The 23,789-nt window shown below is 41.7% G+C and overlaps 1 protein-coding gene and 1 long non-coding RNA gene across 9 annotated transcripts in view; one reads left to right on the top strand and one right to left on the bottom strand.

Annotated features, from left to right (window-relative positions):
- FRS2 (fibroblast growth factor receptor substrate 2) overlaps window positions 1–9,739 on the bottom strand; it is a 120,463-nt gene extending 110,724 nt beyond the window's left edge. For 3 of the 8 annotated variants that reach the window (XM_070271912.1, XM_070271909.1, XM_023643992.2), the window contains exon 1: window positions 9,526–9,739. The gene's annotated coding sequence lies outside the window, so the exon portion shown is untranslated. The remainder of the gene's footprint in view (window positions 1–9,525) is intronic. The other 5 variants (XM_014740923.3, XM_023643990.2, XM_070271908.1 and 2 more) reach the window with 4 other exon arrangements.
- Window positions 9,740–9,761: 22 nt separating this feature from the next.
- LOC111774035 (uncharacterized) lies at window positions 9,762–17,501 on the top strand. Its single transcript, XR_002808896.2, has 2 exons — window positions 9,762–10,250; window positions 16,304–17,501. It is a non-coding gene; the product is annotated as an uncharacterized lncRNA (long non-coding RNA).
- The last annotated feature ends 6,288 nt before the right edge of the window (window positions 17,502–23,789 follow it).

Here is a 23,789-nt window from a genome sequence, read left to right as displayed (position 1 = left end):
ATTTTCTGCAACATTTCCTGTAACAGCGAACACTGAGTATGATGGTGACAGAGTAAATACGTAATATACTGTTAAGGGCCATGCCCTAAGTTTACAGTCTATCTAGTGACTTCAAAGGCAGTTACAGCTAGTAAAAAGAATCTTAAGAAAATCAGGGTTTGAATTCCAGTACTACCTCTTATTAGCTATGTCTCTGAGTCTTAATTTCCAGAACTATAAAACAGGTACTATTGTCATAAAGATTCAAACAAAATCATAAAATATAAAAATGCTTGACAAACTAGAAAGCAGTATACAAATGTAAGGTATATTATGATTGTACTTAGCTTTTCACTAAGAAAAAACAAAACACGTGGACACCTCCCTGTAGAACGCTTATTAGTTTCCTGGGAGAAACAGTAACTACACAGCGAGGAAAGCAGACAACACCTTGACCAAAATTAAAACTCCCAATGAGGGGCAAACGGACACTACGTAAATCCAGATGTGATATCGTGAGAGGGACACATCACTTTTGTAGTAGTCTGAGTGAAAATAAACAAACAGCCTGAATCAAATCGCGAGGCAAATCAGATCAAATCAGACAAACCCAAACTGAAAAACTTTCTATAAAACAACTGACCTGTATTTTTCAATTGCATGAAAGACAAATAAAGGTTAAGGAACTCTTCCAAATTAAGGAGACTAGAGAGAAAAGACAACTAAATACAATACACAGTCACACCGACAGAATTAGCATATAAAGTGTGGATTACAACATTCATCAATGTTAAATTTCTGGAATTTGATAACGGTACTATGATTACATAAGCAAATATCCTTATTCTTAGGAAATACACCTTGAGGTATTAAGAGGTAAAAAAGTATGCAAGCTACTCTTCAATGGTTCACGAAAATAAGTAACAATGTGTGTGTATGCCACAACACAAATATGGCAAAATGTTAAAAATGGGTGATTACAGGTAAAGGGTATAAAGCAGTCTACTGATGCAACTTTTCTATAAATTTGAAATTATTTCAAAATAAAAATTTTAAGAAAACAGGATACTTAACCTCCAGGGATTTACTTATAAGCTCTATGTTATACAATTTTTAAGTACTATTAAAAATCACTCTGCAAAATTAATACAGAGAAAGTTCTACGGAACTTCACACTCAAATTACAAAACAGGTAAGAAAACATGGCACCATGAGCAAGAGCCAGCAAAACATACAGCAGAATCATATCTACAAACCTCAGATATTGGAATTATCAGACATAAAATATAAAAACAAACACATTTAATAGGTTTTTAATAAGTAAAAGATATCTTGAGAACATGACCAAGAAAAAGAATAACACTACCGAAAAAGGGATAAAGCAGTCTTAAAAAAGAACTAAATGAAACTTCTAGGAACAAAAAAATACAGTAAATGAAATTTTTAAAAACTCAATGAACCTATTACAACATGGATGAATCTTGAAGACATTATGCTAAGAGACACAAGCCAGACAGAAAAAGACAAATACTGTATAATCCACTTATATGAGGTACCTAGAATAGTCAAATTCATAGAGACAGAAAGTAAAATAACTGTTGTCGGGGCTAAGAGGGAGGGATGGGGAACTATCATTTAATGGGTACAGATTTCAGTCTGTGATGATGAAAAAAGTTCTGCAGACAAGATAGTGGTCATGGCTGCACAACAATGTGAATGTACTTAATGTCACTGAATTGTACACTTTAAAATGGTAAATTCTATTTATGCATATTTTACCACAATAAAAAAAATGCATATAATAGTTAAAATAAAGTGAAAAAATATAAAAAATTCAATAAACTGATTGAGCAGAGCTGAAGCGAGAATTAGCTAACCGGAAGGAAAGACATTCATTATCCAGAACCCAACACAGAAAGATGAAGAAATGAAAACATGAAAGACAGGTGAAGAGGTGGGGAGGGTAGAGTAAGAAGATCTAACAAATAACAAACTTCAAATACAAGTTCCAGATAGGAAATAAGGAGGATAAAATTTGAGGAGAAAATGGCCAAAAGTTCTCCAAAGTTGGTGAAAGACACCAATCTTCAGATTCCAAAGCCTAGTGAATTCCAGGCATGACAAATAAAAAGAAATCAACTTCCAGATATATCAAAATGAAAGTGCAGAACACCAAGGACACAGAAAAGATTCTAAAATTAGCTGTCATGAAACAGATACCTACAAAGGAATGACAGTTACACAGATTACAGATTTTTCAACAGCAATAAAAGCCATAAAAGAATATTATAAGATGTTTAATGAATAATAACAAAAACTAACTGCTGGCATACACTGCACACTCAGAAAGACCATCTTCAGGAATGAGACTAAGATAAAGATATTTTCCAACAAAAAAAGTTTTCCAACAGACTCTCACTGGAGGAAATTCTAAAGGACATATTTCAAGCAGAGAGAAAACAATCTCAGATCCCAGACAGCAGGTCTGAGAAGCACACAGAAATGATGAGTAAAGACACTTGTAAATATACAGGCGAATCAAAGCTACAGTGTTTAAAACAACGACGATACCTAATCTGTTGTGAGTCAGAACTAAAATAAAGGAAAACTACATAGCTTTGAACTGCCAATCTGCAAGAGAGGGAAATGGAATTTTTTAAATATACTAATTAAAATTAAAAAGAAATGCAAGGAACTGATTAACACAGAATTCAGACGGCAGTCACATGGGAAGCACGTCAGAGAACACGAGCACTGAGAAGTACAGAGGGGCCTCTATGTTTTAAGCTGGTTTAGTGGTACATGGTAGTTCATTTTACAACTATTTACATTGTACATTATGCTATTCTTTTGCAATAAAAACAAATTTTAAAAATCAACACAGAAGAAAAGAATCAGAAGACCAGCGATTACTCCATAAAAATCCAGACTAATTCATAAATGTTGGTCTTTAAAACTTAAAGAATAAAAAGATTCATTATTTCATTCCACAAATACTTCTGGAGTTCCTAAGCTCTGCCTATATAACTGAGCTTGAGGGGTGGCATGAAGATGTCTGACCTCTCTTCTGCTGGTCCTCTGAACCCCAGAGATGCATTACAGCAGCCGCCAGCCACACCTAAACAAACGGAGCTCCTCTGGAACACTAGACACGGCTAATGCTCAGTAGCCGTACTGAGGGCCACCACGCTGAACGGCAGAGAGAACACGGCCATCGCTGAGAAAGTTCTACTAGACAGTGCTCCTATATTCTTGTAACACTAGAAATATGATAACTGAATAATCTTAAATATAAAAGTAAGAACATCTTAAAATTAAATCTCCTTTTAAAGGTATTTTATTTCTATGAAACTATAACTCCGTAGTAGCATTTAAAACACTTTGCTGTTTGTTAAAAATATACAGAAAGTGTCAGAAATTGTTCACCATCCCCTACATCTCACCAAAAACCATCAGAATACAGGATTTTTTTTTTAATGAGCCAAAATTAAATAGTTAAGCATGGTGTTACTAAACTGTAATAGAAGCCGTGTCATGGAGATACAAAAGTCCCCAGGATGCACCTATCACCCCTTCTCAGTTGAGAGTGCTTTGAAACACTGTTTACATACATATATAACAGCAAAATGCATATGAATGTTTAAAAATGAAACCGTATAGGCATCATGAAATTTTTTACTTACAACAGGATACTTTTGGGCACATCTCTAGACTTCTGAGCATACCATTAATTCCTGCCATTAAGGGTACTTCAAAGTAAAAATTTAAGCATTGTTAAAATAAATGAATTCTATATGATTTTTCTATTTACCAGAAACAAAGATACACAAGAAAACTCTATAAAACAATAACATTCTTAATATCTAAAGCAGCAAACCTCCAGTTTTCTTTAAAATTAAAGGACAGAGGGCCCAAGCTATTTCAACTTAACCTGAACATTTTGCTTTCAGCATCCTAACACATATCAAAGATTTCTATAGCACTCCCAATTTTTTTAAATTACCTAACCACAAACACTCAAAGGAAATAAAGGTTAAGCCTTAATTTAACAGTCACTTGGGCTAGGTTTTCACCTTAAGTTCCTCCCCACCACTAAGTGAACCAGGTTGTCCACACGCTTCTCATCTAGAGACTGAACGCAATTTCACTAAGCGCTTGTGCTAATAATTGGTCTGTGTCCCCAGGAGGACTTCCGTGGCTCCGCTTACATAACAGATGATGCAAAGTGCTGAACCATTCTTTCTCCAGAAAGCATTATGAATACTGATATTTGTACAAGGTTTACTTGCTATATTAACTAGAAAAGCTTTTCTCGCTCTAGCTTCAACAATCTTTTCTGCAGAAACGGAAAGCCAATCTCTACTACTTCACTATGCCAGAGGCGAGTTATTTATCTTGTTGGCTAATCAACAGAGCAATGACTTAGAGCAGCACCCCTAGACAGCCCCCGCCAGTTTGCCAGTTTCCTCCTGGGATTCTGGTTGAGAAACACAGCCTTAAACAAATAATTTGGAGCAACTTATTTGCATTTAACTGAAAACAATCTGAACTGCTCCTTGAAATGTTCTGTAAGTATTAACGTAAAACTCGACAAAGTTAAATTTAATGGTGGTGGGAATCACAATACAGTCCCTAAAGGGTAACAGAAGGATAGGAGGTACCCCGAACCTAACTTGAATATGGGTAAATGTGCTGGATGAGTACTCTCCCACAATCCCCCGGTTTTGTTTAAGCGAAGATTTTCAGATTTCATAGAACCATAACCTGAAAAAAAAAAAAAAGGGAGGACCAGCATAGAGTTGTCAACTTTTATTTTGCCAAGACATTTAAAAAGAAAGTAACTACCCATTACCATCACCATTATTTCATAAAAGAACTAAATACACCAAAAGTGGGTAAAAGACAATTTTAGAAAAAAGGATTATCCTTTAAATTCAATAGATTTAGCTTTATGAAAAGCTAACTCATTCTCACTTCACTTCAGGCAAGTGAAAACTTCATCATGGACTGACACCACACCACAGTCCAGCATTTGGGAACCACAGGTCTAAACAGCTAACTCCCACTTGGAAAAAGAAAGCCAGGGCAGGACATGCCCAAACCAAATATTAACCTATTCAATAAAGAGGAAACAGAGGCTTGGAGGGGTTTAGGGACTCTCCCAAGGTCACAGACCAAGAATTTTGACACAGGTGTGTCTAATTCCAGAGTCAGAGTTCCTAACCATTTTGCCAAATTTCCTCTAATATTCTTCCACTCGTATAAAGATCCATCCTAATCCAGTCACCTTTGTGACCAATGACAACCGAGGAATTTCCAAGGCAGCTGGGGGGAGTGAGAGGTGTACTCCCTGGCCATCATTCAGACTGAAGCTAAATGGAACTCCTGACCTTTGCCTCATTAATACCAGGCTCAGTGCAACTAAGCCAACCAGCCCAGACAAAGCACACACAAAACCCCCTGCCTCCAACAACCTGATGCAGGGGCCTTAGGACATTCCCAAGTGCCTGCAAAACAGTGAAAAACATATTCCTGAAAAACAAAAGGGACATGAGAATTCTCAAGAAGAAAATAAACACTTCCATGGTAACTGAGTCTAAAAATAATAAACTTGCCCTCAAAAAATTACAACTCTAAGCCTCATTCTGCAAACTATTACAATAATTTACACATTAATACACAGGTTCCCACTATTTAAATATCTAAACAGAAAACCACATGAAATTCTATAAATCTACACTTCTTAAACAGTTTCCAATTAAAATATATGGTTTTTATATATGTATCATTATATGATGGATAAAAGTATCTTATCATTCTATCCCTCTAGGATAATCAGAACATTAGAGACAAAACTACTCATGTTAATCAACATACTTATATAAGAAAGGTGGAAGAAAAATATATAACTATATATCATTTTCTATGAAAGGCATTATTAGCAGCCAGTAGTAACAGGAGGCACAAAAGTTATCTTTGAATATTCAGAGGGTCTTGATAATGAAACCAAAATTGAAAGCCATAATATAAATAAATAGAACACTGTATCAGAGATTTGCTTCCAAATCCTCATATACCACTTGCCAACAAATGTCCAAAAGAAATGACCAAACAGCTCTTAAGTAACAAAAGACTGACACTCTGGACCAAATGATTCTGAAACAGTTTATCCTCCCTGAAATAGGGTGATGATAGCATAGTATTCTTGCTGGCAATGGCAAGAAAACTTTACTTCCCAATTGGATTTTCAATGATCAGATTCTTTCTACTCCATCTGAATCTGCAATGTGAGGGAGCAGTATACACACTATCAAATTTTTTACCCAGGGCATAAAATTATCTATTTAGTGTCTTTTCCTTCTGTTTTAAACAGATGCCACTTAACACAAAGGGTTTTTTTTTCTTTCCCCTCTAAACTCTCCCTTGGCTCTTTCATCTCCTCCTTATATACAGATTCAACTAGTCATCTATCTGTATTATTCCCTACACCTATGTTTAATATATGCCTAGCACTGACCTCGCTCATGAACTACAAACCCACATTTCCAAAAGCCTCTGGGCATTTCCCCTGTTTGGCAAGTATATAAAAACTCAACATATTCAAAACTGATCTCTTCATGTACCTCCTTGCCCATACTTCTAGGAATAGTACCACCACTGCCATCACCCGCATTTACAGTGACTATCATCTTCAACTTCCACTTCCTTCAAACCTTCCCCAATAACCCCTCCTCCTACCCACCTACTAAATCATCCCAATGCCTTGCCTTGGCCAGTATTTACAATATACTGAAAGTCAGCTTTCTACAACAAATCATTCTACACACTACACAATTAGACCTTGGTAGTTTCTCACTACTTCCCAAATGCTGAACTCCTAAACAACAGCTTTTAAACACACTCCACGATCCGGCCCCAACTTACATTTCAAACCTCATCTCCTATTCCTCAAAATGCACCTTATATTCTAAGTAACCTGGTCCCACTAACTTTTCTCTGAGTACACCGTGAACTTTCCCACCTCCACAATGGTGTTCACATCATTCCCTTTATTTGAAAGCCTTCTTCACCCCCTCCTCCCAACCCCTAAATGTCTGTCTTAGAAAAGTCTTACCCTCTGCAATATTGAATGCAGGTACCAGTATATTGGGAAGTAGTATGATGTAGTGGAAACGCACAGGCATTGGTACCAGGCAGATCTGGATTCAAATTGAGGTTCAGTTACTGGCTAGCTACACAGTCCAGGCAAGCTACTTAACATATGTGAGCATGAGTGTCCTCATTATTAAGACGCTTACATGTTGTTGTGAAGCTTAGAAAACATATGTAAAGCACTAGCACAGAGCGTGGTGCTAAGTGCGCAATCAGCAGCAGCTTCAGAGCTCCCTTCCTAAGTATTGCTCTATCTCCACCACCTTCCCTGATTACTCCAGCTAAAAATAAACCCATTTTCCTTTCCTACAACTCCAAACTTTAGGTCAAACCTTCAAGTACTAAGTATTTACATATTTTTCTTTATGTTGTAAATTTTCATGCAAATATCTTACATCCTCTTCTAGATTTCAAATTCCTAGACCAAAGAATTAATCTACATATCCTATAATGCCTAACAGAGCTTTTCATAAAGCACACGCCTTCCAACTAGGAAAAACTTTTAATATGCCTAAATACAATTCACCTCTTCATGATTCCTGACATACCTTAGAAAATTACTGCCAAAACACAAATCTAAGTTGCTATGGCTGTATCTTTATTTGTTCCCACATGGTTGCCTAACAGCTTGATGCCTAACAAAGCAAATGTTCAATATCTGCTGAACTGACTTGAACACAATAAAATTTACAATGTCTAACTGTATCTGATTTTCCCCAACTACCTTTTCTGCTCCTTCAATTCTTGAAATATTTCCCTTCAAAACAACAGTTATATCCACACGTTCAGTATGGATCTATAACTGTATCTACCTGGACTCCTTTTCCAGATTGTCTCAATCCCAATATTCCAACTGTATGCTCTAAAAAAATTAAGCACTTCAAATGTCTAAGAATCTACAGTTTCTTGCTAAATCCAAAAGTTGGGCAACTAAACTTCCTCCACAATTTTTTCCAGGGACTTTAAAAATCATCCATCCTTTGCCTGCTGAAGATCAACAACCCTGAAATAAATGTTCTTTTGCATAGGCAAGCTCACTGAACTTGTCACTTCAGTCTGTTTTCCCTAATTCACAGTATTACCTCCCCTTCCAATGGTGGGAGGAGAGAGAATGAGATAAGTACCCAAAAAACTACAATATGAGTCCTAATATTAGCACAAGATCATAAGTGCAGTCTAGTGTCACTGGTCTCACCAAGGCAATTTGTGTGTACTCTACATGGGAAAGCAATGGCCATCTGCCCAGAGTCATCCCCTGCAGTGACTGTATCCCCTTAGGACCATAACTCAAAAATCACCATCAAATGTTGAAAACCCTTGTTTCCTACAAACCTGTCAGCAGTAATTTATTACATAAAATCTGTTCACTAAAAATAACTACCTATGCATCACTTTTTCCTCTATTTTCAACTTGCCCAAGATAAACACCTCACAAGTTAAAAAAATAAATAAATAAAACAAAACAGAACACCTCTGCCCACCTGTGTGAATCTCGGCACGCAGCAACAGCTGCAACAGTACGCGGAACCTCTTAACAGTTACCGAGAACAATTTTTCTTTAAAAGTTAAGGAAAATGACAGCTCCAACTATGAACGTATACAAACTTGGGGGCAGAGGGGGTATAACAATTCCCCAACCTTCTGCAATCCATTCGTGCAACAAACGCAGACTGAACTCATCGCACAAGTGTGACCTCGGAGAGCCACAGGAATTGGGAGATGAGCAGATTAGAGAACAGCATCATTTTCTTAAGTCTGCAAGAAAATACGGGAACCCACCTGAACTACCGATTTTCTCAAGCAAGCTGTTTTTGAGAAGCGACTTCAACAGCAGCTTGAGCGAGCTCACAGGGTGTGAGACGCAGGAGGCAGGACGGTGCCCGGGGCCCGCGTCTGCAGGACCGGCCCGAGCGCAGTCCAAACCGGTCCCGGGCAACCCCCAGGCGGGTCTGGACGCCGAGCCTGCCGAGGATCGGGCCTCCTCCCCCGCCCCGCCCCGCCCCGGCCTGCGGGCCACCCCGGGGCCGGCTCAGCGCCGAGCCCCAGGTAGCGCGGGACGCGGACCGAGCCGGGGCCCGGCTGCGGCCGGCGTCCAGCTCCCGGCCCGGGGCGCACCCCCGAGCCAGACCCGGAGGCGGCGCGAGGCCCGGGCGGCAGCGGAGACAGGTCGGAGGCACCGAGGCCCCGCCACCCCACCGCGTCCCCACAGCTACAAGGCTTGGGACCCGCTGCCGCGTCCCGCCCACCCGCGGCCGCCGCCCGCGCCTCCCGCCCCGGGTCGCGAAGACCGCGGCGGCCCGCGCCCCTTCCCCCCGAACCAGACGGCCGAGCCCGCAGCGCGGAGCCGGGGCGGGCAGGGGCCCCGGCCGGCGCAGACGGCTCCCCGGCACTCACCGTCGGCCCGGCGCGGCGGGGGCGGGGCGCGGGTGGCGGGCGCTCGCAGGCCCCGGGCTCCGACCCGGCAGGAGCCCTAGGAGCCTACCGAGCCTCCGCGGCTGTGCCCGCAAGGCCTCTCCGGCCCGAATCCTGGAAAAGCACTTCCGGGGGCGAGGGGCAGGGAGGGTTTGGCACCGGAACTGCTCGCGGGCTGGGGCTGACAGGGCCTCCCGGGGGGCGGGGCCTCTCCGCGCGGCGCCCGCGGCCCCGCCCCCGGCTGCTCGTCGGCCCTCCTGAGGCCCTGTCCCCAGCAGCTCGTCAACCCCCGCGGCCCCGCCCCCGGCAGCTCGTCACCCCCGCGGCCCCGCCCCCGGCACCTCGTCACCCCGCGGCCCCGCCCCCGGCCGCTCGTCAACCCAGCGGCCACACCCCCGGCTGCCCGTCAACCCCGAGGCCCCGCCCCCGGCCGCGGCGGCCCCGCCCCTGCCCCGGGCCTCTCCCATCCGTCTGACGGTCCGACTTGACAGACGAGGACACCCAGGCTCGGAGAACTGAGGGGCGGGGCCCCGCGCGTACCCTGGCCTCCTGACTCCAGTGTTCCCCCCACTCCAGGCCACCTGCTTTAAGAATCCTAAGAGTTAGGTTTACTGAGCGCTTCCTGCGCGTGGGCACTGTGTAAGGAACCGTCCCAAACCCCTGACGTTGGCCTGGTCTCTGCATCTTGCGGAAGAGATCCGCCGAAGGTACCAAACCCACTACCGCCAAAAACGTCGGCTCTTGATTTTATTTTAACTCGTGTTGTGTATGCAAATCTCATCTACTCCTAACAAGAGTTTCACATTCTTTAAGGGCAGGAACCAAATTATACTCCTGTATGTATTTCATCATAACTTGGAATTTCAGCCGAAGCCGAGAGCTGGGGGGCTCTGGAATCTTATTGTCTATTGGATTGAATCTTATTGATCTATTGGATCCTGGAATTTACTTTTACTTTTTCACCCCAAGTTGCTTGGCCTCTAAGCTTCAGTTTCCTCATTTGTAATGTATTTGATGTGTGTGTGTGTGTCTGTACAGGTGCATATATGATCATCTGTACATCATTGTAGGAATTCAAAATGAAAATGCGTGATGAACACTGCAGTGTACCTGGTGCCAACGCAGCACTGGGTAAAAATCACCAATTCTCATAACTCATCAACAATAGGGACAATTTCTCCTCCAGTGGAGTCACTCTAACAGATGGTAATGTGGGTTAGCAATAGGCAATAAGAAAGGTTAGCTAAGGAAATAAGAAAAAAGTAGAGGTTTTGCAATGGAAAAGAAAGAACGTCCTAGGGCCAACCCGGATACTTGTGACACTGTGAACTGAGACAGTATGAGGGCCCACAGAGTCAGATGCCATGCAGGGAAAGGAGGGGGAAAAAGAACAAGGGGTTTCTCAAGTATAAAACTAGGAAGACACTGAGCATCTGAGGCAGATTCTGTATCTGAGGCCACCTACGGGGAGGCGGGGTGGCAGGAATGCCTCAGCATGCATGCTATCTGCAAAACAAATTTAGCAAATTAACAAATTAAACAAATTAAAACTGTGGGGGAGGAAGTTTTTTTAATTTTCTGCTAAGAAAGGCAGGGGAAATGGAAATAATTCAGAACCCTTTATTACAAATTTAAGATGCAAACAATGCCTTTGCTACTGGCTTTATTTACGGTACTGTCTTGTTTATTTTATTTTTGTGATTACAGAGGTGTTTGTAAATACTTCCTTAATACTCAAATTTAAACAGCCTTTCATGCCTCAGAGTGTGAAGAAGTAAAAAACAGAGCCTGGGCTGGCAGGACTGCTAACTTCTCTCTCCACCAAGGGCTCAGGGGGATGGTGAGAGAAGCGGTGAACAGCAGACATTGTCAGGCTCCCTGCGGGATGCAGAAGTGCTAGAGGTTTGTCACTGACACTGGCCGTCTAACTAGTAGCCCGTGCAGCCAGGATCTGAATGTGGGTCTGACTCCTCAGGTGCTTTTCACCTCTGTTCGAGTGGTTCTCAGACCTGAGAGTCGGCAGATTCACGTGGAGATCTTGTGAAAACACAGATGGCTGGGCCCACCCCCGGAATTTCACTCAACCACACTCATGCTTCTGTGACATGTGGTCCCTGGACTAGCAGCATCAACGTCATCTCTGAACTTGTCACAAATGCACATTTTTAGGCCCCACTGCAGACCTCGTGAATCAGAAACTCTGCCGTAACAGATCTTCCAGGAGACTCAGCCGCTGCCTCTACTCTGCTCTTCCACAGAGGCCTCTCTTTCTCTAATGATCCCCGACAGGAACAGCTCTACTGTAGCAAAGCTCTTCCCATTGAACTAAACGACATGGGGAAGCATTTTTATTCATGTTTTGCTCTCAGTGGGAGATAAGGCTAGAAAAAAATTAGTTTTAATGGAGGATTCTTTTTTGATTACTTCAAATTTGTACTGAAATTTAACCAGATAATTCTGGGTTGGGGGTGGAACTAATCTTCTTTGGGAACCACTCTGTGCCAGGGCTTTCGTGCATTTTCTGTGTTAATCCTCACTACACTGCCATGAGGTTTCGTGGTCTTAATTTTACAGAAGAGAAAAACTGCGACTTAGATGAAACAACTGATTTAAGGCCACATTCTTGTTCAGGGGCAGAAATCAGGATTGTTCAGACAAAGATCCCTCTAATTCCCACACTCATGATCTCCCCACTTAGTGGCAGGAGCTGAAGAACCAAATTCCAGTGTGGGTTCCACCACCCCAACTATGCAACACTGAGTCAGAGATTTAATCTCTGTTTCCATTTCTCCATCTATAAATAATGTCATCATAAATCTGCCCCTCCCACACTGGAATGTTAGAACAAATGAGGAAATAAAAGTGTAAGTGCTTTGAGCTTTTTGAAGAAAAACAGTAAAAAGGCAGGTTGCTGTAATATTGTATGTTCAGCTAAGAGTTGCTGTGTGAGCCTGAGTATCGAATCTTTCCTGGTCATCTGCTGATTCATACAGAAGAGGTTCAAAGGCTTTACTTGATGCTGGAGAAACAAGTTGTCTGAGTTCATTTGTCAGTGTCTCCTGTAGGTTCCAGAAGATGACAGAGGATTTTACGCATTTCTTGTAAAAATTACAGGGACTCTCTCACCAGGTTCATGGGCTCCCGGTTGTTGCCAAATTGCTGGCCCATCCTCATCGTAGAGATCTGTTCTCCAAACCCTTTTCTTCTCCCCGTTACAGGCACCCCTCCACCTTCCTCCCTCCATCCACGAAGTGAAGAGTTAAATTCCTCTTACTTTATTATGTAGAAGGATTTAGCTCTCAATCCTCCTCTCAGGCCGGACTCCAGACCTATCTTTGTTAACAGAATCACAGGTTGCACAATTCCAGGGGGTACCATTCACAAAGAATACAACCTGAATGGTACTCCAGGGGGTGCCCATTGCACAGGCTGCAATAGGAATGGTCCCCCTGGAATTGTCCATGCATAACTCCTACCCCAAAAATCCATTGAGGTGTTTTGTTAAACAAAAGAGCCATCTACTTGGGTGTCCACCATTTGCCAATCTCTCAGATAATGGGGTTCTTTGTTATTTGTCTGTTTTAACATGGGCCTGATCCAATACTTCAACCACCAGGGTCATGCCCTGGGTCCTGCACTCTGCTATGGCACTTTTCCTTCTCTTCTGTGACATCATTACCTGCCCTCACACTAGACCTGTAGCTTCTTGAGGACTTTGTCATATTTCATGTTGCTCACCCTTTATTCCTGCCTTGGCACAGGTGCTTCAAAAGCATTTGCTGATTTGAAAAACAGCACAGTGTACTCATATTTATGTACTAATGTAATTGGCAGAGATTTGATAAATGGCCCTCCAATGTGTTGTTTGACTCACAGAGTTTTTTTACCAAGAAATAAACTGAGCTAAAATTTTAAAATTGGGAAATGTCATGTAAAAAAATCCCAATTTCTGGCATCTCTTGAAAATTTAGACACTCTGGCAGACTGGGCATGCCTCCCACGGGACGTCAGCCTCTTCAGCTCAAACACAGCTTATTCGGGTGGTACAGTGAGCTGGCCTCACTCACATGTGAGCTCTCCATGGCGGTGCTGAGTCTGGAGCCCCTACTATAGGGGATCGTATGGACGTTTTGGAGAAACAAGTATATGGAATTTCACCTTATAGATTTTACATGTGCTCATAACTATTTGTTCCAGTGTGTTCCAAGGTAATTTTAAATTGTTTTTCTGGAGTAGGAAATTGTGAGGTACCATGTCATACCATTTCTAAACAAGCCAGTCAAGTGCAGACAACAGATTATAAATATCATTACCGCCAACATTTTAACGGAGTTGCAGCTAATGTTATTTGTCAACTACCTTGGAAATATAAAAGACAAATAATAGCAAATATGTGATTACATTTCATGATATACAGTGATCTTGATCCCTTTTTACTTATTTATTTTTTCCCTGGTTAGAGAAAACACAAGCACGGTGAGCTGAGGTAGCTAGCAAGCGATGGAGCCAGGATTAGAACCCAGGCAGCCTGTCTCCAAGACATGGTCTTAACCACTAAATTAATATTTCTTGAGCCTTTCCCATGTGCTGGAGCCCTGACTGCCTCCCAGCTGAAGGAGCCGACCACATTTATAGAAGAATGCGTGTATCTCTTCCAGGCCTTTTGTGGGGCGCTGTAATAAACCACACAGATCCTTCTCTCCCCTCCCCTCCCACCCCAAGTCACACTGACATGTCCATAATCTTCATTTTTGAGGTGTACAAACTGCCAGACATCTAAGACTTTCTTTAATTCCAATATAATTCTTGCATGAAGTTTGTTTTTGTTACTGGTTATCACAAAAAGTCCTATACCTATGGTGAGCAAAAGTCATCTTTTAAAGGCGATGGAAGCCATTCGAAGCAATATAATATTGACAGTGGAAACCAATATCTGAGGTAAAATTGTGCTTGTGTGGAGAAATGGGAGATAGCAAGGTTGAATTTGAGCAAAAGTGTCACATGGACACAAATGCAGTAAAAGCTCAAAAACAGAGGACCCCAAAAAGGAATGGTCATCAATTTTTAGCAATTTTACACTTAATTTTTAATTAAACATCGAGAAAAGATATTGGAATTGCCACATTCCTTTAAAAGGTTTAAAGAATTAAATTTCTGTTGTTGTCCAGATTGAGCTCTTTATTGAGTGTCAGGAATTTAAGAGGTTGCATTGCACCATCACTCTTTCTCATGAAAATGTGACCCATCTTACTCTGCCTCAATTTCTCTTTCTGCAAAATATGCATCGTAAGTGCATCTTTGTATCGTAGAGCTGTTGTGAGACATAGCTAATAAATGATTATAAAGCACAGTTCTTTGAAGTAGAAAGCACTGCATAATTATTAAATACTATAATAATCATCCTCATAATAATAGTAATTTTCAGCCAGCAATCAACCAGACCCAATGCCTTTAGTCACCTCCCAGTTAGACAAAAGTCTATATGCCAACTATGAAATAAAGTAAAAATCTTAGACCACAGCCTTGTTCCACTCCCTTCCTCCTTCCTAGGCCGACTCTGGAGTCAGTTGGCTGGAGGTGCGTCTCAGTTCTGTCACTTGCTAGCTGTGTCCCAGCTCGCACAAGGTGGTGAAACCTCTCCAGCTTCTGTTTCTTCAACCGTAAAATCACAGTAATAATAACACCACCTCACAGGACTGCTGTGAGAGTTCAACAAGATGGTCCACATAGAGCCTGGCGGACTGTGAGAGCTTAGGAACGTTAGCGATGAGGAGTAGCAGCAGCATCTGAAACACAGCTGATAGAAGGCAGCCATCTAAACATGTCATTGGGTGAAAGAGAAAGGAAAGTGGTCCACTCTATTTGGAGGATGATCTGAGCTGCCCTCTAGGTTACATTGACATTTATCAAAGAGTATGAGCACTTTAACATTAAACTTTGATTAAAAAAAAAAAAGGAAAAGTGAGGCATTATACTTTCTCAGGGTGTGTGTGTGTGTATTCATATTTATTTATTTGTTCATTTTTAATGATTGTGCATGTCATAAATGACTACAATTTGGGTATAGATGATTAGGGGAAAAAAGAGAGAGAGTAAAAGAAAAAGGTACAATGCTCCCCATTTCCCAGGCCGGTCCTCTCTGCAGATGTAACCACTGTTAATGATTTGGTGTGCTACTTTCCAGATCTTTTTCTGTGCATTTACATCCATAGAAACAAAACAGAATTACCCAATAGGCAGATGAAATACGTGCTTAAGGCACCAGCTAACCAGGACCAAAAAATATTGTGTAAGGAATTTAAGTTTTTACAAATGCATAAAAATTAAAAATCAGAACTTGAGACTTCCATATCCTTATTTGATTTTAACATGGTTTTAATCTTAAAGTAAATAATAGGCTATTATTTCATATGTGCCATAAACTGTACAATGCTTAGGACGTTTCTTAAGATCTTAATCCAAGCTTGCTTTATAAGTATATATACACTCATATTTTGGGGACCGTAAATATGATCATATTGTTTTACAACTTGCTTTATTTGTGGGAGTGATTTTAAACATAGTGATATTTATTTAGTGGCAATCTAAATAAGAAGGAACTTTCACCATATTTGCCACTTTACCCCACTAAGGACTCTCCGTGCATAAGGACCTATTAGAACAATCTGGTTTTCAAAAGCTTCCTTTCTTGATAAAGCAAATTTCATTTTCTATCACATTTTCAAGCCAATGTAATACAATCCTTTTTTAATCTGCACAGAGCGTATATGATGGAGAGAAATCCTGCCGACCAGGAGCTTTCTAAATGGTGGCTGTGGAGAGATGCCAAGGAAATCTAATGGTGCCAAATGCAGAATCCTCAAGTTGCTCTCTAAACTGACAGGAATTCATCCGGGAGCTGGATTTCACTGAGGCAGGAAGTGTTTCACCCACAGAGATAGAGCATGTGTGGAGATTATACTTGGGACCAGGGAATAAAGAAGGAAAGGAAAGCTACGTTGTATCCCAGGAGACAGTAAGAAGAAAACATTCCCCGAGGAGAAGACCAATGACCTTTTGTGAAGGATGAAAGAATGCTTAGGCAATAGTTTATAGCTACATGTATTTAAAATGTTTCCCTTCTAGTAAGTTAACTGCTGACATTTTATTATTCCTTAATAAGCTCAATGCACTTAGAAGATACAAACATATACGTAAAGAGAGTGAGATCCAGAGATATTTCGAAGTAAAAAAAAAATATATATATATACATATATATATAAATAACCCTGGATCTAAACCACTGCAAATGTTATTACACACTTACTGTGAACAGACACCGGGTTGAGGATACAAGAACTCTTAAGTCACAGAGCCTGTCTTCTAAGAATCAAAATGGCAGCTGGGGAGACACTTATGGACTCATAGAAAGAGAACCGTGATTATGTGAAGCATCCTGTGGTAAATGCTGAATGAACAAGAGAGATACTAATCTTTGGAGACCTTTTCCATCATTCATGGTCTTAGGACGAAGTAAGAGCTGGAACTTAAATAGTGTCTTAAAGGATTTGTAGAAATTATAGGAGAAGGAGGGAAATAAAAAGGATGCCAGCTTTCAGAAAGGAACAGAAATAGGAAGTACAGAGCATGCCCAGAAGACCTTGAACAGCTCCTTGTAACTGAAACAAGGGGTTTGGGTAAGCCAGTTGGGCTTCTAGTCTGAGGGGTCTTGACTACTAAATTAAGATATTTGGACATTATCTTTTTAGGCAATAAAAAGTCAAAGCTGGTTTCCTGCCTGTGAAGAAACTAAGTAAAGTATGCTTTTAAAAAAAACTATTTTTTCATGAAGGAAATTTGCAAAACACAGAAAAGCAAAAAAAAAAATAAATAAATAAAATAAAAGTCACCTGGAAACCCACCATCTAGATATATGTTACACTTTTGATGGATAAACTTGTAGCATTTTTTTCTAGTCATATTCATGTGTGTGTTTGTATAGAAATTGCAGTTATGTTTTATTTACTCAACATTATTTTGCAAGTATTTTCTCATTAAAAATCCTAAGTGTGGGGCTGGCTCCATGGCCGAGCAGTTGAGTTTGCACGCTCTGCTTCGGCAGCCCAGAGTTTCGCCAGTTCGGATCCTGGGTGCAGACATAGCACCGCTCATCAGGCCACGCTGAGGTGGCGTCCCACATAGCACAACCAGAGGCTCTCACAACTAGTATATACAACTGTGTACTGGGGGGCTTTGGGGAGAAGAAGAAGAAGGAAAAAAATCATAACTGCACTGTATTTCATCATATCTATATAATATATTGTACTCACTTAATTTCCCATTTTTCAATCAGGCACAAATAGCTAAAATTCATCCAAGGTTAACCCAACAGTATGTAGAGTAGGTTGGAGTCAGGATAAACTGAGAGCAGGAGGAAGAGTCGGGAAGCTGGCATGGGCAGAGCAGTTGATTGCTTATATCGATTAAGGCTTATTCACACACTAGAATAGTTTGTAACTGTTACTTTACAATATAACTATTATTTCAAAGGATGCTGCTGCTCCCTGTGAACTGTTATGGAGTGATCTCCCAGATATGTTTTCTCTTTTCCTCAATCTCTTAAATTTGGAGTGTTCCAGAACTCAGTCCTTTCTCTTCTCCTCCATCTGCATTTCCTCCCTTGATGATCTCATCCAGTCCCAGGGATTTAAATATTGTCCACATGCCAACACCTGATGACCTGTGGAAAGAAACGGTTTTCTATATGCAGAGGTGGATACAAATTTTCTGAAAAAGAATTCAAAATTGTAGCTAAAAAAATCACTGCTCCACTCCAATGCTATCCAATAGGAGAAATTACAAATACAAAATGCTGGCGTCCTGCTCTGGGAGGGAGCTTGGGAAGTGAAAGGCCTTGAAGTTGGGTGTATGCTACAGCTTAAGGAAGGGCCAGGAGACAGGAGCAGAAAGATAGGATGAAGGAGCCAGTCGGGGGACATAACTATTTCAAAGTCAGGGGATGGGATGGGTGCAAAAATCACCCACCAATTTGGGCAATTTGGTCTTTGACCTCTTTTCATTTCAATGTTTGTAGAATAACAAACTGAAAGCATCATTTGATTTAGGTTCCTAAAAAATGGTGAAAAAAAAAAAATGACTGTGAAAGGAAGGAAAGGGAGAAAGTCTCTGTGGGCTAATTAACAAAATAATGCTCCTGAGACAGAAAGCAAACCTACACGATTCTTAATTCCCAATACCCTCTCCATGTCAGTTTCTCTCATGGTTTCTATTACAAGTTCTGCTTTTCACCAAATAACACCCTCAGCTAAAATTTGTTGATTCTTTCTTCCCATATTGAAATTCCATATTCCAGCCTGGCTACTTTGATATGACTGTAATTTGTCCCCCATTATATGTGAGTACAAACATGTAAAAATATTTATACATCCTTCCAATCTATAGAAAACCATTCTGGGGTCTTGAAACAGTCTCGTTACAGATGGAGAGAATGTGAGAGCAATGCCCTCAGTGTGCTGGCTGAACACTGCCGTGTCTGCCCAGCACTGTGCCTTCTCTCATGACGGGATGCTCTGCTGAATGAGCCCTTGTGTGTCAAGATTCAAAACGTTCTTGTTTGCTCGGGGTGAACAAAGCTCTCACAGACAGTGGGATCTGCAGGGCAGCCACCAAGTGTGTTACGCCAGCGTTCCCTCCACCGCACTGCCGGGTAGTTTATCATGAGGGCAGCTCTCACCTTCGTGTGCAGAGGCCGATGTTGGTGCGGCCTTCCTGCACAGAGCTCCCACTGACTTCAAAGGAAATGGCAGAACAGAACCCCACGGTGTGAGGAGCGACAAGCAGCATCTGATCAGAATCGGGCCAATTTTTTTCATTCTCTCTGTATAAATGGCTGAATTTACAGACAGAATATGTAATGTCCACCTTTCACTCCAGCGGTTTATGAATTGTCAGATGTACGTACACGTATTGGGGGGCTCGACGCTGAACTGCTTTTTATAGGAGGGAAGGCAGAGGTTGTGTTCTAGAGAAATCCATCCCAATCCCACGTTTTCCTTGGTCTGCAAGACCCCCAAGAGACCAAGTGACTGGGGCCGGCTTAATGGCTCATTTTACTTAAAGCTGGCCTTGAAGCAAAGGCTAAGGAAAAGAGAAGAAGAGATGGAGAGGGAGGGTGGAGGAAAGAGGAAGAGAAGGAAGGAAATACAAGCGTAGACTCTTACACCTCTGGACAGGGGAGTCTCTCTCTGAGCTTGAGAGCAAGGGGAGGGGTCACTAAAGATTACTAAATTTAACTACAAAAAAGGGAAACTTCTACATGCCAAAAATCCAAAGAAGATAGATTTGAATGGCAAATAAAAAGCCGGGGAAAATATTGATGACAACTTTGGTATGTAAAGGATTAATATTCTTAGTATTAGAATTTTCTACAGATTGGCTAAAATGTAACAAAATAATTTCCAAAGAAATGTTTAACAAAATTTCTAAAAATGCAAAATTTCTGAAAATATTTAACAAAAATATAGGTGACTATCTGACCTCTGGTGGGGAAAGGGAGTTTCAAGCTTAAAAATAACTAGAGGGGCTGGTCCCATGGTGTACTAGTTAAGCTTGGCACGCTCCACTTTGGTGGCCCAGGTTCGCGGATTCAGATCTCAGGCACAGATTTACACCACTCGTCAGCCATGCTGTGGGGGTGTCCCACATATAAAGTGGAGGAAGATTGGCACAGATGTTAGCTCAGGGCTAATCTTCCTCAAGCAAAAAGAGAGGAGGATTTGCAACACTCAGGGTGAATCTTCCTCAGGAAGGGAAAGAAAACTAGGAAGAAAACCAACATATTTGGTCACATAAAAGTTTTTTAATTCAATAAATTTAAAAAAATTATACAATCAATTAACTTGGAAAATATTTGCACCAAACAGGTGATTATTCTCCTGAATTTTTAAAGAACTCAAGAAAGTTGATTTTAAAAAAGAGACCACTAGGATTCTCGTAGAAAAATCAAAGGATTCACAGAATTCACAGAAACATAAATTAAAATGGCTAATAAACACTTGAAAAGGTTCAATGTTACTAATGACCAATAAAAGCAGTGAAATAAAAAGAGTTTTTTCACTTCAGATGGGCAAATATGAAAAAATGAAACCATATATTGTAGCCTTTTAAAATATTAGCAATAAACAGAAAATGCAATTTTTTAAAAGCACTTTTTCAAAATAGCAATAAAACAAAATACCAAAAAATATACATAATAAGGCATGTGCAGAACCTAAAAAAAGAAAATGAACTTTCCTCCCTTCCTGGGCAGAAGAGCGTCACGAGGGCCAGGGCCTGCACGAGCAGGGTCTTCTGGCCTGGTGGGAGCCTGGAGGCATCAGGACATTGGCTACACACCGGGAGAACAAGCAGATCAGTAGAATGTTGAGGATAATGAGAGTCAAGTTTCTCACTGTGGGAGAAGACAGGTGTAAATACGGACAGAGGAAAGCTAGGAGGAGCCCTGTGGTGATGGATTGGAATGAACATGTCTGTGTGAACCCATGGTTTTTATTAGAGGTAGGTAGATATGGAAATGAACGTAGACGTAAATGAGTGTATGTATATGAGCATGCAAATACATATTTCTGTGTGTAGGCATATGCACACATGTATTTCCTAGCTCAGGCCAATGAGAAGGCCTGAGAGAAGGGGCACACTCTAGTAACGGACCCAGTGCCTAGATCTTCGTTTCTAAACACCACCTTCTCTTCTCCACACAGACTTTGTTGTTTGGGGAGCTTCACGCTGATGAGACCCACATTTATATGTCAAGACTGGACCTTCATCTAAGCCTCAGATTAATATTTTCAGGCTGCTTATCTGACATCTCCACTCTGTCGTCTCATAAACATTTCAAACTTAACAGGGTAAAAACAGAATGTTTGTCTTCCGCAAGCCTTCCTCCCCGTTGTCCCTCTGCCTATCAATGGTAACACTATTCACTCAGTCACTGAAGTCAGAGCTGGGAGCCATCGTAGTCTCCCCCCTTTTCCTTATCCTTCACAGTCAGTCCATCAGCAAGTCCAAATTGCTCTACCTCCGAAATATGTCTTGGACTCATTGGCTTGTCCCCATCTCTGCTTGTGACACGCTGGGTTAAGCCACCATTCTCTCTCTCCTGGATGACTGCAATAGCTCTCTGACCGCTCCTCTATTTCAGTGGTAGCCTCCCCGCATTCCATTATCGACACAGCCAGAGTGAACTCTTAGAATGTAACTGGAGCATGCCATTCTCCTCCTTAAAACCCTTATTCTATGATTTTCCAGCCTGTTAGAACAAATCCAAGTGCCTGGCTATGGCCAAAAAGACCTTGCATGACCTGGCCACCCGCCTAAGGCCTCCAGCTTCACAGCACGCACCTTACCCAACAGCTACGACTCTGCAGTGAGGTTCCTAGAGGATACCGACCTCTCTCCTGCTTCGAGATTTTTGTACTTGCTCTTCTTTTCACTTTCCGCATGACTGGCTCCTTCTCATTCTTTAGTTCTTGGCTTAAATGTCAACTCCTCAAAGCAGAATTTCTCAGCCATCCCATCTAAGTAGGACCCTCTATGACATCTTATCACAGCCAACCCTTTCTTGTCTTCCTAACACGAGCTGCGGTTGCTTCCTTTGCTTGCCTGTTCACTGTCTGTCTCTCTCACTAGAGTGTAAGGTGTGGAGAGAGTGAGCCTGCCTATCCTGTCTTCTCTCGTATTCTCTCAGCCCAGCACAGTGCCTGCTATATACCATGCAGTTGGGAAGTTCTTATTGAACTCAAAATAGAACTGTAGAAATCCACTATGTCCTAGGTGCTAGGGACTCAGAAGTGGAACACAAAATTCCCTCAAATAGCTTATAATCTCTAAGGGAAGTGAAGAAGAAATTGCCATTCTACACGCTAAGTGCTGTCGTGTGGAAAGTGTCATATAGGAGAAGCACGTAATCTGGGCTCAGGGAAGCTCACATGGGACGGTGTGTGCTTCATCTTGAAGGAACAGGCTGCTCCTTGGGAGGTTTTACGCAGGGAGGAACGTGATCAGCTCTGTTACACAGAGGTCGTGTCGTCTGCAGTGTGTGTAAGGGACTGAAGGCCATGACAGAGTTAGGACGCTGCGGCAGCAATCCAGGTGAAACCTGGTGGGGTGAGAGTGACCCAAACCAGGCCAGTAACAATGGGGATATAAGGAAGGAGACAGAGTTGAAGGCTTTTTAAAAGGTAGCAGTGGCAGAAATTAGCAATTCGATACAAAAAATTTGATAAATGATGTGGGAACAAATGATTAGCCATTTGGAAGAATAGAGTTAGGTCCTTACTTCAAAACTATATCAAAATTAACTCCTGAGCCAGCCCTGGTGGCCTAGTGGTTAAGTTCGGCACACCCCTCTTCAGCAGCCTGGGTTTGGGTCCCAGGTGCAGACCTACACCACTCATCTGTCAGTGGCCATGCTGTGGTGGCAGCGCACATACAAAAAAAAAAAAAGAGAGAGGAAGGCTGGCAGTGGATGTTAACTCAGGGTGAATCTTCCTCAGCGAAAAAATAAAACAAACAAACAAACAAAAACAATAAAACAACTCCAGATCAATAAAGATTTAAATGTTTTTAAAGAATGACATGATAAAATATCAGAAGATAGTTAAAATGTTCTTGTTAAAATGACTCTTTGCTATACCCTCTCTCTTCCAAATCTATCGTTCACCCGCTTACGATAGCAGGCTGAAAAGCAAAGCAGATGCCAACCCTCTCCTTGACGCTGCGGCAGTATGACCGCTGTGGACATGAGGAGGTAGAGAGACACAGCAGCTAGGAACTGAGCCAGCTGACCACTGCCTCAGTGACTGGATCAGCAACATCCTGACAGCCCAAAGCCCTTACAGGAACAATGAAATGCCACTCAGGACGCGACTTTGGGTTGAGGAATGAGTCGGAGTGGAGACTGCCACAAAACTCCACGTAAGGAGGAGCGAGCATGGCGGGTGCAGGAAGAAAACAAGCAAATGAACAAAGAAACCTCTTATCCAAAATGAGTCTGAACACCTAAATTCTAAAACACATGAACACAAAACTAAGGCTAAGAAAAAACGTATATAAACCATTGGTACATGAATTGACTCCAACTCAAATTAGTTTTTGTTTTTTTTTTTAAAGATTGGCACCTGAGCTAACAACTGTTACCAATATTCTTTTTTTTTCTGCTTTTTCTCCCCAAATCCCCCCAGTTCATA

This window comes from Equus caballus, chromosome 6 (assembly GCF_041296265.1).
Source record: "Equus caballus isolate H_3958 breed thoroughbred chromosome 6, TB-T2T, whole genome shotgun sequence".
In the NCBI taxonomy this organism is placed as follows: domain Eukaryota; kingdom Metazoa; phylum Chordata; class Mammalia; order Perissodactyla; family Equidae; genus Equus; species Equus caballus.
Note: the sequence above shows the minus strand (reverse complement) of the source record. Positions and strands in the feature narration are given on the sequence as shown.